The sequence below is a fragment of the Urocitellus parryii genome, chromosome 4 (genome assembly GCF_045843805.1).
Source record: "Urocitellus parryii isolate mUroPar1 chromosome 4, mUroPar1.hap1, whole genome shotgun sequence".
NCBI classification, from domain to species: Eukaryota; Metazoa; Chordata; class Mammalia; order Rodentia; family Sciuridae; genus Urocitellus; species Urocitellus parryii.
The window spans coordinates 28,517,000-28,535,340 of record NC_135534.1 but is presented as its reverse complement, the minus strand read 5'-3'; positions in this window follow the sequence as shown (position 1 = coordinate 28,535,340).

The following is an 18,341-nucleotide window of genomic DNA, read 5'->3' as shown; positions in this document are numbered from 1 at the left end:
ACAGAAACAGTTTTTCAATTCATTATATTTCAGTTTTCTGCTTCATTGATTTCCAGTCTGATAGCTATTAATTTCTTTCTTTTTATTTTGAGTTGGATTTGCTATTTTTCTGGTCTCTCGAGATGCTAATTCATTGAGACTTTACTCTCATATGCTGTATTTTGTTTAGTGTAATAAATTTCTCTCACAATGCTGCATTAGCTTAATGTCAAAAATGTTTCATTTTCATTTGTATTTATTTAAATAGTAAATTTTACTTTTGCTTTTAAAATGGTCTTTGATGCATGAATTTTTTAGGTATGAGTTATTCCATTTCCAAATATTTATTTATATGGATATCCTTTAGATACTGGATTTTATTTTAGCTATGTTGTGGTCAAAGAACATAATTTGTATAAATTAGAACCTTTCAAATGTATCAAGACTTGTTTATTAAAGTAAATATATAGTCACATATATACATAGAGTAATAGTGTCTGTTTCATTCTACTATACTTCCTATCCTCACATCTCCTCCCCTCCCCTCCCTTCACTTCCCTCTACCTAATCTAAGTTTATGCTATTCTTCTCTAGTGCCCTGCCTTATTGTGAATTAGCATCCACATATTAGAGAAAACATTCGGCCTTTGGTTTGGGGGAATTGACTTATTTTGCTTATCATGATATTCTCCAACTCCATCCATTTACTGGCAAATGCCATAATTTTACTCTTCTTTAAAGCTGAGTTATATTCCTTTGAGTACATACCACATCTACAACATGTACATTCTGAAAAATGAGAAATTATATTCCATCTATATATGATATACCATTGCATAAATGCATTCTACTATCATGTATAACTAAATAAAACAAATAAAAATTTTAAAACAAGCAAATATGTTTTATTATGGCAAAAGGTCCATAAGTACTTAAAAAATGAATATTCTTCTATTGTCAGATGGAGAGTTATATAAATAAATATCTATTAGGCCAAGTTTTCTGATACAGTGTTAATTAAACTCATATATGTCCTTGTTGTTTTTTTGGCTCCTTTTTATATCAAATACTTGAATAAAGATTTAAAGGTGTTAACATCAACAACTTTAATTAGAAATATGACTATTTCTTCTGATATTTCTGTGACTTTTTGTTTTATGAACCCCTGTTTTATTAATACACATATGAATAAAATATATGCATAATTTATATTTGTTACATTTCTCCTAATAAATTGTATTATTATTATAAAATAATGAAACTTTATGTCCTTGATAATAGTCTACCCTCTGTATTCTGCCTATTCTAATTTTACTAAAGTCATTCTAGCTCTTATATTAATAATGGTTGTATCAGGTACATTTAACTTGATTCTTCATATGACTCAGTTTAAATGTATCATGTTGCTATGAATTTTTTTAACCAAAGAAAATATTTTATGTCACAGAGTTTTTATTCTAAATGCAGAAGATAAACATTAAACAAAAAACCCAATAAATATAATAAATAAGCAAAACTGATGCCCTGCCACTATTGTGAATAAATACACCATATAACAGAGTCTGGAGAAAAAGAAAGCACTTTATGTCTTGAGATAAACTTTAACAACAGGAGTGTCCTACCAGCATCAGTCCTCAAAATAAACAAGACCTCCATCCCTTTGCCAAAAAAGGCTAACTCGAGGATGTGTTAACCCTTGACTTTTGCAACACTAACATCTACACATATGTGATGATCTTACAAATGGAATAATTACATGAGAAAACTGCTGTTGTTCTCCATCATAATTAATGGTAACCCTGGAGGAATTGGGATTTTGTTTTTTCTTAAACGCATGTTCTTTACTGGGAGAGCCAATTCGCAAGCTGGTCTTCTTCTTTTTTTCATTATTTTTATTTTTTATACTTAGTTATATTTAACAGAAGAATGCAATCCATTGTACACAATAGAGCACATTTCAATTCTCTGGTTGTATGTGATGTAGAGTTGCACCATTTGTGCAATCATATTTGTACCTAGGGTAATGATGTCTATCTCATTCCATCATTTTTCTTGCCGCATGCCCCCTCACCTCCCCATCTTCTCATTTGCCCAAAGTTCTTCCATTCTTCCCATGCCCCCTCCCCCATTATGGATCAGCATCCACTAATCAGAGAAAACATTTGCCTTTGTTTTTTGGGATTGGCTTAGTTTGCTTAGCATGATATTTTCCAACTCCATTCATTTACCTGCAAATGTCATAATTTTATTCTCCTTTAGTGCTGAGTTATATTCCATTGTGTATATGTACCACATTTTCTTTGTCCATTCGTCTATTGATGGACACTAGGTTGTTTCCACAGTTTAGCTATTGTGAATTGAGCTGCTATAAACATTGATGTGACTGTATCACTATAATATGCTGATTTTAAGTCCTTTGGGTATTGACCAAGGAGTGGGATAGCTGGGTCAAATGGTGGTTCCATTCCAAGTTTTCTGAGGAATCTCCATACTGCTTTCCAAAGTGGTTGCACTAGTTTGCAGTCTCACCAGCAATGTATGAGTGTTCATTTTCCCCCACATCCTCGCCAACATTACTATTGCTTATATTCTTGATAACTGCCATTCTTACTGGACTGAGATGAAATGTTAGAGTATTTTTTAAAATTCTAATTAGTTATATATGACAGCAGAATGCATTACAATTCATACTATACATATAGAGCATAATTTTTCATATCTCTGGTTATACACGAAGTAGAGTCACACCATTTGTGTCTTCATACATGTAGTTAGGGTAATTATGTCTATCTCATTCCATCGTCTTTCCTACCTCCACCCCCCTCCCTTTCCCTCCTTATCCTTTGCTCTTTCTAGTGTTTGTCTAATCCTCCCATGTTCCCCATCCAACTCCATTATGAATCAGCATCTTTATGTCAGAGAAAATATTTGGCACTTGTTTTTTTGGGATTGGCTAACTTCACTTGCATTATATTTTCCAACACCATCCATTTACCTGCAAATGCCATGATTTTATTCTCTTTCAATGCTGAATAGTATTCCATTTTGTATATATGCCACATTTTCTTTATTCATTAATCAACTGAAGGGCATCTAGTTTGGTTCCATAGTTTAGCTATTGTGAATTGTGTTACTATAAACATCGATGTAGCTGTGTCCCTGTAGAATGCTGTTTTTATACTTAGTTAAAAGTATATAAAAGTCCTTTGGGTATAGACATAGGAGTGAACTAGCTGGGTCAAATGGTCATTCCATTCCAGGTTCTCTAAGGAATCTCCATACTGCTTTCCATATTGGCTGTACTAATTTGTAGTCCCACCAGAAATGTATAAGCGTGCCTTTTTCCCCACATCCTTGTCAACACTTATTGTTTGATTTCTTAATAGCTGCCATTCTGACTGGAGTAAGATAAAATCTTAGAGTAGTTTTGATTTGCATTTCTCTAATTACTAGAGATGTTGAATATTTTTTCATATATATTTGTTGATAGCTTTTATATCTTCTGCTATAAGTTTTTTGGTTTTTTACTTTCCAATATCTTTGTTTCCTTTCACCACAGTTTTAGCTTTCTTTCGAAAAAAATTGTGTGTGTGTGTATGTGTGTGTTTTTTTCAGGTTTATATTCTTCATCGTGTCATTGGTTGTATTAGTTTACTAGGGTTGCCATGTCAGATTGGATGTTTCCAACAATAGAAATTTATTTTCTTACAGTTGTGGAGACCATAAAGTTCAAGGTCAGGTTTCAGCAGAGTTGATTTCTTACAAAGCAACTCTCCTTGGCTTGCAATTGAGTATCTCCTTGTTGCCTTTTTATATTGTTGTTTCTCTGTGAGCTGGCTCCTGATGCCTTTCCCCTTCTGATGAGGACACACTCCTATTGGATTAGGATCCCTTCCCAATGGCTCAAATTAACATAATCACTCTCACAGACATTATCCTTTATCTCAAGACACAGTTACCTTCTGAGTTACTGTGAGTTGGGATCACAACATAGGAATTTTGTTGGGTAAAATTCAGGCCATAACACTGACTTTAGCTCTTTGTTTTGAAATTTCATTGTCTTTGAATTTTGTTAGATTTTATAGTATGTATCATTAATATGCGGCAAGGATATTGTAGTACATCATACATTTCTGTTTCTCTCCTCTTGAAATTTGGTTATGGTTGTCAGACGTTGTATTTCTACATATAAGTCCAAAATACATTGCTCATAGTTTTTTTGTCAATATTAATTTATCTGTTAATGATATTTAAGGGATAAGAGTCTTCATATTGACTCATATACTATAATTCTTTCTACTGTATGTATATTTTTGGTTACATGTGGGTTTTTTGTTTGTTCTGGTATTTATAATTGTTTTTGATTGCTATCTAGTATTGCTACCTGGTATTATTTATTTTCACTTTAAAATTTGTTCTTTTTAGCTATACATGACAGTAGAATCTATTTTGATATATTTATATAAGCATGGAATATATCTAATTCTAACTAGGATACCAGTCTTGTGGATGTATACGATGCTGAGATTCATTGTGGTTTATTCATATATCTACATAGAACAATTATGTCAGATTCATTCCACTATCTTTCCTATTCCTATCCCTCTTCACTTTCTTTCATTCCCCTTTGTCTAATCTACTGAACTTCTATTTTTCCCTCCCACTCCCTTGTTGTGGATTAACATACATACCAGAAAGAACATTTGACCTTTGGATTTGGGGGATTGGCTTATTTTCCTTAGCATGATAGTCTCCAGACTCATCCATTTACCAGAGAATGTCATAAGTCATTTTTCTTTATGGTTGAGTAATATTCAATTGTTTTTTTTGAAAGATGGGCATCTAGGTTGGTTCCATAGCTTAGCTATTGTGAATTGTGCTGGTATAAACATTAATGTGGCTGCATCACTGAGTATATGGATTTTAACTTCTTTGGAGATATATATATATATCTCCAAAGAATGAAAAAAAAAATATATATATATATATATATATATATATATATATGATTTCTGAAGGACTTTGCCAAACAATATTCCAAGGAAGTTCCACTGTTGATGAATTTACTGTTTTTATAACTAGAAAAGTCTTTGTTTTGGTTTGGTTTTGAATACTAGACTGAAAAAATTTTAGCTTGACAGTTTTCTTTTACTTTTCAGTGCTCCTTCACTCAAAAAATGTCTTCCTTCACTGTATTTTACATTGTACTGGCTTGATAAACAATGCATTTCATTCTCACATAAAAGTTTTTCTTCATATGTAATATATCTTTATTTCCTAGATCCTTTAAAATTTTTTGCTTTATCAATTTCTTGTCAGCAATTTTATTGTGGCCCTCATTGATCTATTGTATTTTTTAGGTCTGTGACTATATAATTTTAAACAAATTGGCAATTTAAAAAAATCTATTTTCACAATAATTTTTTTAACTTCTCCATTTCATCTGAGCCCCTAATTTCACAGTAGGTTATAAAAATTCTTTAAAGTTCATTGATATTTTGTTAACTCGTTTTAAGTATTTTATGTGCTTTTCAAATAGTCATTTTTTGTCTCTGTGTTCACCTATCTTTTCTTTGCCATCTTTAGTCTCTTAGTTCTATTCATTTTATTTTTCACTTTAGGCATTGTCTTTTCCATCCCTAGGAGTTTAGTATGAGTCTCATTTTAATATGTCAGCCATGTTTGAATTTAATATACTTAACCTTTTCTCTGTGTGTATTCTGATGGGGATTGCATTGGATCTGTATAACACTTCTGGTAGTACAGTCCTTTAGATAATATCGATTCTGCCAATTCAAGAACATGGGAGGGATTTCTATCTTTTAAGATCTTCAATTTCTTTTTTCAGCATTCTAGAATTTTCGCTGCAGAGGGCTTTCCCTTCCTTGGTTATATTTCTTTGCAAGGATTTTATTTTTTGAGATTATAGTGAATGGGATAGTTTTTTTTCTGATTTCTTTCTCAGTAGAATCACTATTAGAGTATAAGAAAAAGAAAACTATTTATTTTTGTATGTTGATCTTGTATCCTGATACTTTACTGAATATTTTATCAACATTAAAAGTCTTAGGGGGGAGTTCTCTTTTTTTTGGTGGGGGTCTTCTAGATATAGGATCATGCCATCAGAAACAGAGATAATTTTACTTCTTTTGTTAATTGCCATACTTTAATTTATTTCTCTTGCCATGTTACTCTGGCTAGGTTCAAGGACTCTATGGAATAGGAGTGGTGGCAGTGAATACCCTTGTTTTTTTTTTTTCCTGCCTATAAGTATTCTTAGTTTTCATTATGGAATGTTGTTAAGTTACTCAGATAGGTGTTTATTTTTATCTTTACAGACAAATATCAGGAAAGCACTTACTTAACTTTCTTACTTTTAATACTTAGGCAAAATTCTTTTTGAATTTTCTACCCAGTACCCATTCTGGAAGGTACAAATCATGTTTTTCTTTGTTGCCTTTTTTCCAGTCTCATGTAATATACTATTTTATATATGTCTCTCCACTTTTTTTTAAATTTTAGGTGGAAAATATGGAGGAAATCTAGGGCCTTTTCTTCCATTTTAGTCCAAAATATTTAGTCAAAATGTTTTCTAGGGCTGGGGATGTGGCTCAAGCGGTAGCGTGCTCGCCTGGCAAGCGTGCGGCCCGGGTTCGATCCTCAGCACCACATACCAACAAAGATGTTGTGTCCGTCGAGAACTAAAAATAAATATTAAAAATTCTCTCTCTCTCTCTCTCTCTCTCTCTCTCTCTCTCTCTCTCTCTCCTCTCTCACTCTCTCTTTTAAAAAAAATGTTTTCTAGCAATAGAAATAGTTATTTGTTTTTAGCAGGAATGCAAAAATGGTATAGCCCTTTTATTCAGTTTGGAAGAGGCTTATGAAACTAGTCAGACTCTTTCCAAATGAGACAATAGTCGATTATACTTCTTGGTATTTGCATTGAATGTATTGAAAACTTATGATCACACAAAATCTTTACATGCATATATATACCAGCTTTTTTGATAGTTGTGAAATATGGAAGCAATCAAAATGTGTTTGGTACACAAATAGATAAACTGTTGTACATGCAGATGATGGAATATTATTCAGTTTCAAATGGAAATGAGCTATTAAGTCATGGAGTTACATAGAGGAAACATAACTCTATATTAACAAATAAAAGAAGCCAATTTTAACAGGCCACATAATAGATGATTCCTGTACAACATTCTTTTTTAAAAAATATTTAGTTTTTAGTTTTAAGTGAACACAATATCTTTATTTTACATTTATATAGTGCTGAGGATCGAACCCAGTGCCCCATGTACTCTATCACTGAGCCACAATCCCAGCCCCTCCTATGAAACATTCTTAAAAGACAAAATTATGGAGTCAAAATACCAGTGGTTACTACAGGTAGCAGGGAAAGATGGATGGATAGAGATAGCATTCATAGAGCAGTGGAACTATGACTCTATAGTGGTGAATACATGTCATTACACATTTGTCCAAACCTATAAAATGTATACCACCAAGACTGAACCCCGATATAACCTATGAAGTTTTCTTATGAAGATTGGTAGAGGGGAAGCCATTGAAGCCCAGACCTATGAAATACTGCTGTTTGAGTAGAATAAAAGCTTCCAATATATTCCTTGTAGACACCTGTCTCATTAACTTCAATATGGGTTTTGTCAGCATGAAGATGGTATGATTAGGCATTAAAATTAATTTCATAAGAAGCTTAGGTGATATTAGATTTCATGAGTTTAGTTTGCAAAGTATTTTTGCACAAGGGCTAGGGGACATTTATAAGAGTTATATGCATTTTTAAATTGGTATAACTTATGTACAATATAAAGATTTTAATCATAAAATAATTTGCACGTACACATTCAATTTTACTAAATACAAACATATACTACTAACTCAAAAGAATGTCAGTTAATCTCAAATATTAAGAAGAAAAACATATTTTTTTCTCTACCTCTCACCTTTAATTCCTCCCTCCACATTTTAACCCTGAACATAAATATCAAAGTGCTCAATTTTTTGATGATGCATGAGAAATGATTACCTTTCACATCATTGGTTCCCACTCAGGAGTATTTTGATATACAGGATGAATAGATTATAACCATAAAAATAGAATAAGTTACTACACAAATGGCAATAACATAAATTTTGGTAGGAATTATAGAAAAGAAAAAACTCAAGAAATTTCTCTGCCTTCAAAGAGTAAAATATTTAGGATACAGGGAGTTTTGAGCATTGTTAACTTTGTTTCTAGATGTACTTTATTAACTATGATTTTTGAAAATGGCTATGCCACCATCTACTTGGAAATTCCTGAATATGTAACGTTCATCTGTTAAAAGTTGACTTGGGCTGCTACATTCCAGCACCTGCACGTGAAGCAGGCATTCTATTGTATCTACAGAGTTCATTGTTTAGACATTTAGAAAGGACATTGATTGGGGTTAGCTTCTTTACATTGCACCATGTCTGAATCCTCAGATAGAGAGACACAGATGATAGAGGTCTAGAACAACTTGGTCTGAAAAACCCACTTACAAGACAAGTTTGCTCACTCCCCTATGTTGTGGGTTGCCTAAATTCCTTGCACCTGCCTAACAACAGACCTCCATGTAGCTTCTCCATCCTGGCAGTCTCAGAACAGTCCAACTTCTTATAGAGCTCTCAGGAGAAGGACATTTTTTTATCCAATCTCAGCAGTCAAATACCATTACCTTTTCCATAATTTTACTGGCTGAAGCAGTCATAAACTCATTCATCCTGGAAAGGGTGGATGCTAAGACCTTCTCTCTCCATGGGAAAAAAATATTAAAGACCTTGAAGTTAGGTTTTAAAGCCACTAAACTATGCATACAGTTTTTTATTTTGCTTTTCCCTTTAACATTTTACTCTAAACATAAAATGCCTTTCTTATAAACAACATTTAAATACCTATTTAGCATGATCTTGCTCTCCTAGCCAAATTCTTCACTAGTAGATGCAAATATCATGTTATAGTGCTACTGAATGATTTAAGTAGGAAAAAGTTAGTGTCTGTTTATACAAGAGATATCTTCATAATAAGGAATCATGAGAGAATAAAACTACTTCATGGACATTTAGCTAGGTAAAATTATTCCGAAAGAGCATCTGCACATAGAAATACATCTTTTAGCATTCCATTGAAAATTACAGGGCATATTTAATTTCATAAAAGAATAGTAGATGTTGTGTATGTATTTTAGCAAGAGCAATATAATATCTTAGAACTAGTAAACTGCAAAATTTCTGCTGCATCAGCCAGTCCATGTTTGTATCTACAACTTTGTCAAAAGCCAATAAAGCAAAAAAGCTTATTCATCTCGCTAAGGAGTTGTAAGCTCTATTTATTTAAAATGGAGTTTGGAGATTGGCTTTTTCCATTTTGATATGAGTCGTGCATCACTTTCATTTAGTGACATCAAACGTTAAGCCTCAGTAAAACTGCCTTATAGAAGAAAAAAATATGGTATTGACTGAGTGATAAAGGATTCCTAGATGAAGGAAGATGCTGGCATTGAGATTAGTTGCATAGATTTGGGAATGTTTTTAAAAGTTCTGGCAGTAGGTCTACTTCTTTAAACTTGCAGTTAGCAAAAAAATAAAATAACATAAAAGGGATGCTAACTAAGATAATGTACCATGTCAATTAAAAACCTGGCTGTTGCAGTACATGTACTGGTGAACTGTAAGGAAATAAGAAACCAAGCTAAGTTTCCTAAAGTGGATCTACTTTTAATGGCTGTGTATCTAAAATCCTCCATTCCTGCAGTTCAGTTTAGAAATGTTGTTATTGTTATTGACACTCAGTCCATCCTAATTCTCCTTATGTATTCATTCATCCTGTTATTATTGGTTTTTACTCAGCAATGTCTTTTGCATCCATTTCTCCTTCTCTTTTTAAAGTTGCTATATTGCTGTCTTAGAGTATTTGAGGGGGTGAACATTGATTTTCCAAGGCTGACATTCCTTTTAAATGGAACCTAAATGCTTTTAGGTAATTAAAATATTAGCTTCCTCTGTGTGTTTTAATAAATACGGTTGTGTATTCAGAATCTGTATTTGTACAACTTGGTTGTCCAAATCATCTCAAAAACAATAAATTCTGTCTTTGCAAAATATCTTGCTTTTGCAGTTCCCTCTATATTTTCAGCTGTAAACATTCACATGAAGCCAACACTTTCAAAATAGGTGCAATAAACATTTTTTTAAATACTTGCATTCATATGTCATGCTTCCATTGTACCTTCCTGTGATTCCTGTGAGTCTAATGTCAAGTATGTTTTCATAATCTAGTTCTATTAAACCACAGCATATTTCCCCTTCTACCTCACCCAGGGCCCTTCCATTCAAATCAGACATGCTGAGCAGGCGCTCACAACTCACAACCTCAAAACGCCCAATTTAATCTTAATTTGAAAGGTTCCAGAGAAGCTCTCTACTTTCAGATGGTGATTGCAGAACAGAAAATGACCAGTTATACATATATATATATATAAATATATATATATTTATATATATATATTTATATATCAGATCATGAATTTAAGTTACTTTAGTATTAATTCACAGGTTAAATGTTAGACTAGAATAATAATAACAGCAACAATTTACACTTACTGAGTACCTATGATGTGCCAGTTTCTGTATAAAAAACACATTTAGGTATTCAGGCATTATCTGTTTAATTCTAACAACAAACCCTGGGGTTCATTCCATTATCACCACCCTTTCATAGATGGGGAAACTCAATACAGAAGGCTTAATAGAGCCTATCCACACTACCACAGCCAATAAGTGAGAGGGCTGGGTTTCCAGGTCAGTGGGATTCTCCATTGGTGGTTCTAGTCACTACGCTTCCAACCCCAAAGGAAAACAAAACAAAATACAGCAAAGAGATGATTCCAAAGATATGAAGTTATAGATGGTAGGAGGACTTTGATTTAATCACCTGCATTTCAGTCTCTTGGGTTAGGGTTAGAGTCCGTTGCCATATTTTTCACTAACAGGAAGTGTTGTGAAGTTCTGAACACACCAGTGTGTGGTTTGCTCAGCCTCCTCAAACGGACTAGGCCATAGTCAGGAATATTTTGTGAAAAGTTCTTTAGTTTGAAATAGTTGGTTAAATTTTGAAGTATATATATTTTTTTCCCATTTTACTGAAGTATAGACTAACTGACAGGGATTAACATCAAACTCAATTTCTTTAGAACAAATGGTACTCGTTTCTTTTCAGAAAGACAGCATAATGCTTGGCACATGTTTTGTATTCAATAAGTATTCCCCAAATGAATTAGTCAGTGGCTTGCATTCTAAATTTCAATTGCACATCTGTATTAGGTTGTATTTTATTCCACCAGCTTCAAATCTTTTTAACTCCCATTCATTGGACTTTTCAATTTTATTATATGACTTTTTTTCAGAACATTCAACTATTTTTACAGTTATTTGATCACCTTTTCCATTTAAAAACACTCCAAACAAGTACAAGGACAAGACCGCCAGATGGAATCCTCTATATGGACTATTTCATTTATTTTATAATCAAGGCAGTGACAGGAAATGGTAACTTTAGATGTTTTAGGCCAAAGGTAGCTCTAAATCCTGAATGAGCCAATTGTCTTTAATAGAAATAATGGCATTTGAACAATTTCAGATTTTTAAAGAATTAGTCGGGGGTTTGGAGAAAAATCAAAATGAAATGATAAGCATGACCCTAGAAGACTGATTTCTTATATGGAGATATCAAAGACCATTAAACTATTTATTTTTCATGAAATATGCACAAATATTTTTTTGTTAGAACATTGTAACTCAGTTGATCCATCTTATGTTGTATATGAATACCATTGAATGGAAAAACTATTGTAGACTTGGAAACATAGTGATGAATTTTTTTAAATTCTAAGACTCTTAGTTGGTTTTCTCCCTAGAGTTTTATTAAATAATAATTTAATAGAGAAAATTTTATATGATTTGTAAGGGAGTTTAGTGAAGGGTTGAACAAAAAAAATGAGGCCTGGATTTGTATTACCTACAGATAAAACATTAAATTGAAAAAAAAATAAAAATTAAGATTTCTTTCTTTTTGCTAACAACAGATTTTAAAACCACTAAAATCAGAAACAGATTGGGCAGCAGCAAGTAGTCTGTAGCCTGAGGCTAATGCACTCTTAGAGAAAAAGCTATCTTGAATATGTCATCCTTTTAATAAGTCTAAATATGTGCTAAAATGATATTTGCTGATTTTTTTGAAAGTTTTATTTAATTTCTCTTTTCTTGATGAGGGTATAGTGAAGGAAAGAAAATGAGTTTTTTCTCATCCATTTCTCTCATTTCTTATATAAATAAGTAATGATGCTAATGCTATTTGAACAAAAAAAAATGAATGTAGGGTTGAATACAATTAGTGGTCCTAAGGCATCATAAGCAATGTCAATATCAAACCAAAGCAGTCTATAAAACCAGGTCAGTCTTAGTGGTTCTTTATTTGAGTCTCACAGTGCCATTTGTACACACAAGTGTGTGATTCAGTATGACAATGCATTAAGTTTCTGGTCTGACTCATGCTTGTGTAGTATATATTTGAATATATGTATTGCAAATATTTGAGCCATTGGAATAACCATACGTAGGAAAATACCCATAAAATATTGCAGTTGCTTGTATTGTGTACCAGTGTATCTACCAAATGTCTGGAACTACTCTAAGGGTTACTCAAATATTAATTTTTCTAATATTTTAAAATATGGTACATAAAATTGTAATCTATGATATATACATGAGGAAACTGATGTTTATTTATCCAAGGCCATACAGGAAATAAGGAGAAGACTTGAAGCTTAAATATAGAAGCTTGTTCCAGAGTCTATGCCTGTAGTCACTATGTTACCTTGTAGAAAATGGCACTTAAAGTAAGAGAAAACATTCAATTTTGTTTTTTTAGGGTTTGGCTTATTTAATTTAGCATGATAGTCTCCAGATTCATCCGTTCACTGGCACATGTCATAAAGCATCTTCTTTATGACTGAGTAATACTCTATTGTGTAGCTGACCCACAATAAGGAGGGGGAGGTAAAGAATAGAAGTTCAGTGCACTAGACAAATAGGATTGCAGGGAAGGTAAAGGGGAAGAGGAAAGACAGTAGAATGAATCTAATATAACTTTTCTATGTACCTATGTGAATACACCACAATAAACCTCACAATCATGTACATCCACAAGAACAGGGGTCCTAATTAGAATAGGATACATTCCATGCTTGTATAATTATATCAAAAGGAGTCTACTACTGTCATGTACAAATAAAAAGAGTCAATAATAAGAAAAAAACACAAAGAATGACATTTAATACATCCCAGGTTAGTAATTTTGTTATCTATTAACAAAGTTAAATAAATTGTAGTATCTGACAAAGAGTTGCAAATCATGGGTTATCTTTAGATGACAACTGTCATTCCCAGTGTTGACATGTCTTAAAACAATTACCTGTATGTTTCAAGTATTTACTATATGACAAATACTCTACTAACTCTTTTTATATAGTGTCTCCTTGATTCCATATCCCAAGTTTATGCAATAGATGTTATCACTTCTACTCTACAAATTAAGACACTGATATGTTAATATTTGATATGTTAACTTTCCAAAAGACACAAAGCTTGATAGATCAAGGTTGGAAAGTACACACAAGGACTCATAATTCAGAGCCTGCTGGCCAGCATAACTCATTGTCAATTTTTGTGAATTACCAGTCATGAAATAATTGATTATTAAAGTTGTCCAACATTACCTGAGAGTTTAACTATGATGTATTCTTTAAAGGCTCATAAAAATAAATGTATAAAATATGATTAAACATAGGTAATCTTTTCCCAGTGCTCAACTGAAGGGATAGGAATAGTTTTTATTTGAAAGCATTATAGTTAAAAAAATAACCCACTATATTTGTTTCCACTATGTTGGTGTGCCACATTATCTTCAGAAATAATATATCACAGAAATAAAGCATCATGGCAGGAAGTTAACTATGTAGCTGATTCACCTTCTGGAACTATCCAAAATAAAATCTCAGTATTTGATTATCTCTGGAATGTAATAGTTGTACTAGATGAAGTGTGACTAAATTTGCTCAAATTGAGTATTCTTATTTTTCTATCATAAATGTGTTTTTAAACTATAGTCCTTAAATTGAGTCCTTGCTGAAACTTAAGAAAACTGTAGGTCTCTAGATTTCCCTGTTTCTTCAGAGATAATGACTGCAGAGTTCTCAATTTAACATGCTCCCTTTGAGTGAATAACATCTCTTTAACAATGTCAATATATATAACCATAAACAGTTTAGAGGGAGACTACACAGTATCAAATAACTGATAATCTTTCATTTCCTTATAAACTTAATCCTTTAACAATCACAATGCTAGATGTAAAATGGATGTATTTTACATCCAACCAGGGGAAGGAAAGCTTTGCTGCCTTCTAATGTCTTTTCCTGGAAGAACTGTGTAGCCTAGTGTGTGTGTGTGTGTGTGTGTGCATTTGCACACATATGCTAATAAATTTGCCCACATGTGCCAATACCATGACAATCTCAGTCTAAAACAAATCATGTGAGTCATCTCAAAACTGTCATTCACATAAATCCTATTAACTGTCAACTGTGGCTTCTTTGTTTCTATGTAATTCTTAGCCAAAATATTTTTGATTCTATCAAGAGTCATCATTTCCTATGAATGTGTCATTTTTCTCATATATTCACATAAATTATTTTGCTTCATATTTAATAGCAATAATATATATTTAATGAAAAATAAATGATTTATATTAGTAATTTTTATAGTAAACATCTGAGAAAATGAAAACCAAATAAATTTTTGCAACTTGTTTTCAAGAATACAAATATGGTACTAAATAAAATAAATAAATATGTAATATTAATAGATACGAGGAAAAAATCAAACTGTTTTTCTTATTCTTGCATAGAAGACTTGTGTGGCAATACTTAGAATTTTTTCCTGGCACAAGCAATTCTAGCAGTGATACCAACTCTTCATCCTATATAATCAATTAAATTCTAATACCCTCTACCCATAGAGAGTGTCTTTCAGATCCCAAAGTTGAGGCCTCTCCCCCACAAAATCTATATCTTCTTCACTGGCACCTGTACTTCTGACTGACTAGCTGTCCACCAGGGGCTCTCACTACCCTTTCTCTGGGTTAGATTAACTTTCTGGGATAGTTCACAGAACTCAAAGAAGCTGTTACACATATTGGCCAGTATATTATAAAGAGCACTACAGTGGACACAAAGAATAGCCAGGTTGAGAAGTTGCACAGAGTGAGGTATGGGGGAAAGATGGAGTTTCCTAGGTGTGCCATTCTGCAGGTACCTACTTGTGTTCAGCATTCCAGAAATAGTGTGAATCTGGTCCTTTTGGGATTTTATGTGGGTTTCATTACATACACATGATTGTTTAAACCATTGACCATCAGTGAAGAGCTGTATCTTCAGTCTCTCTCCCGTCCTTGGTTATTTTCAATGTCTTGCTCTTTCTATCAATGTCTTGCTCTTTCTGGTGAGTAGTCCCCACCCTGAAGTTATCTGGGCATCCCCAGTTACCTGTACCTCCTTAGCAAAAAATACCCTGAAGATCCCAAGTGTTTTTAGGATCTGTATGACAGGAAAGACCAAATATTTGACCAGGGGAAGAGATCAAATACATAATTATAATTTTATTACAAAATATATATATATATATATATATATATATATATATAGGGGTTACGTATAAATTATTTTTAAATATATTGCATCTCAGGAAAACAAAACAGTTGTTGCTGTTTTAATAGGTAAGACATTAGATTGAGTTAGTAGCAAACCATGGACAAATTAGATTTAAATTTTCTTTCTCAATAAACTATTTTCAAAAACCTTAAATCTTTAGTTTTACACAAAATATCCTATATTTTTGGTTAGAACCTCCTAGTGGAAAAATAAATTTTCTTCCAAGTATGACAATCACTAATGCATTTTGTTTCCTAGGAGAAATTCTTTTACTTTCTTAAAATGTCTTGGGTAATATACTCTGCCTAGGTTCTGTGACAAACCTTGCCTATTACAAAGAAGAGATGCACCAAGCCGCATTTCTAAAGTGCTGGTGATTGTAAGACCCTTTGGAATTTACAGAGCCTTACTCATCGTTAAAATGAAATAAGGATCTGCATCAGAAGGCAGCAGGCCCTGAGGAGGGGAATATGCAGGATAATGTAGTGCAGTTGCGTTTCTTCAGGGTATTACACACGAAGTTCCCCAAATAAACCTGATGGAGAGTAGTGAGGCTCGCCGGTTCTTCAAAAAACCATAGAAAATAAGTTGCTTCCCTCAACTACTCTGTTAAAAAAAAATCATTTATGAAAATAGGAATACTGTTCCCTAGTGAGCATATTATGTCTTCAGAATTATGCAAGTTGTGAGATGAAGGTAGAGTTATTAAAAACAAAAGGGAAGTTCTCTGCTTTTTGTTTGTCTGTTTTGTTCTGTTTGGACTGAATATCTGAAAGCTGTACATTAACAAATTTGCACATAGGTATATTTTTTATACCTATCTTGACATGTTTAAGCATGGGTGAGAGTACTTTTCAAAGCTTATTTGTCAGAATTCTTAACCTGGAGTGTATGAGTGAACTTCAGGGCTCACAAATACCTAAAATCCTGTTGTAGGTTGTGCATGTACATGTATGTCTTCTGTATGTGCATAACTCTCCTCAGATTTCTCAAGTCCTTGACTACAACACATTTAATCCCTTGAGTAAAAACTATTAAGAACACTCAAGCCACAGTTTAAACATTTTGCTCATTAATAAATGTACTCAACATCTCCACGATCTCCACCATTTTTTTTTTAAAACTGAGTTTCACGATTAGCCTTCAGGACTCTATAATACCTCAGCATTCATAGCTTCTTATTTACTACAACATCTTAAAATAAAATTCAGCCAAGTGTTTTCTGGGGTCATGGAATTTCTGGCCCCACACAGAACCAAAGCAAATATTCTGATTCTGGTTGTCCCAAACAACCTCCGGTACTGGTGGGGCGGGGTGACCTGTGGCAGTTAGGGGAGTGGTTTACGGAGCCCAGTGGTTTGGATGAAGACCCTGGTTCTGACACTCACCACCTGTGACAACACAGGCAAATGATCTGGTCACTCTGTTCTCTGTTTCTCCATCTGTAAGAAAAATAAAATAATAACTTTTGCATTTCTATCCTGAGTGTTCAATGACATAATCCACATAATTAGATGAAGCACACAACAAATGTTAGTTAATAATGGTTACTCATATGGCAGATTAAGTACACACTAGGTACGCTTTTAAACACTTCACATTAATTGTTTTAACCATAATGACATCCAGTTCCATGGGTTCAATTGTCATGTCATTTTATAAATAGAGAAATTCATGAAAAAGTCATTTTGTTTGTGCTTACATATGTTTCAGTGGCAAAGTCAATTCCAGCCCAGGCCAGATATCATGTTGGTTTCAGATATCACATACTACTAGACCTTACCATATTACTATCATTACCATTTTCATTTTTTTAAAATCTATCATACCTATTAGAAACACAAAGGCACAATTCTTGGTGTTACACTTAGAATTGTTAACATTTTCTCTTTCTCCTAAGGAGAAAGTAAATGCTACTTAGTGATGTTTATAGAATGTCAACACCAAATACATTTTTCTTAAAAGAACAGTCAGATTCAGATCTAACCTGTAAACACTCAGGTGGAAAAAAATTAATGATGAAAGAAAATGCAGTTTACCACTGATGGGTAGTTACTGGTTATTTGTAGGACAGAATTAGAGACAGCATGCAACATTAACCAGAGATAAAACTGAACTGATTTCTAATTTAGGGATTTAATTTGTATATGAAATGGATCTACTTTGCATAAAATAAAAAAAATGAGTGTGTCTACTAAGAAAAATTTTTGGTTCTACCTCAGACAAAAATTGGGCTAACTCATCAGTTTCATCTCCAGGTGCAAATGTAAATTATGCATTTTTTGTTCAGCAGCTATTCCAGAAAATAAAAGATTATACAACATATAACCCATTGGTTTGAAAACAAACGAATTAGAAAAAAATGTGCAAATTATATGTTTTTTTCTGAGTTTTGCCCATGATAAATAAATCCAGACAGAAATCTTTAGCATTGTAATGATACCTAAGAAGAAAAAAATCATGCAGTATACTTTTAAAGTGCAAATTATTATTTTCTTATGATAATTATAAATATAAAATACATGATGAGGCTACTAT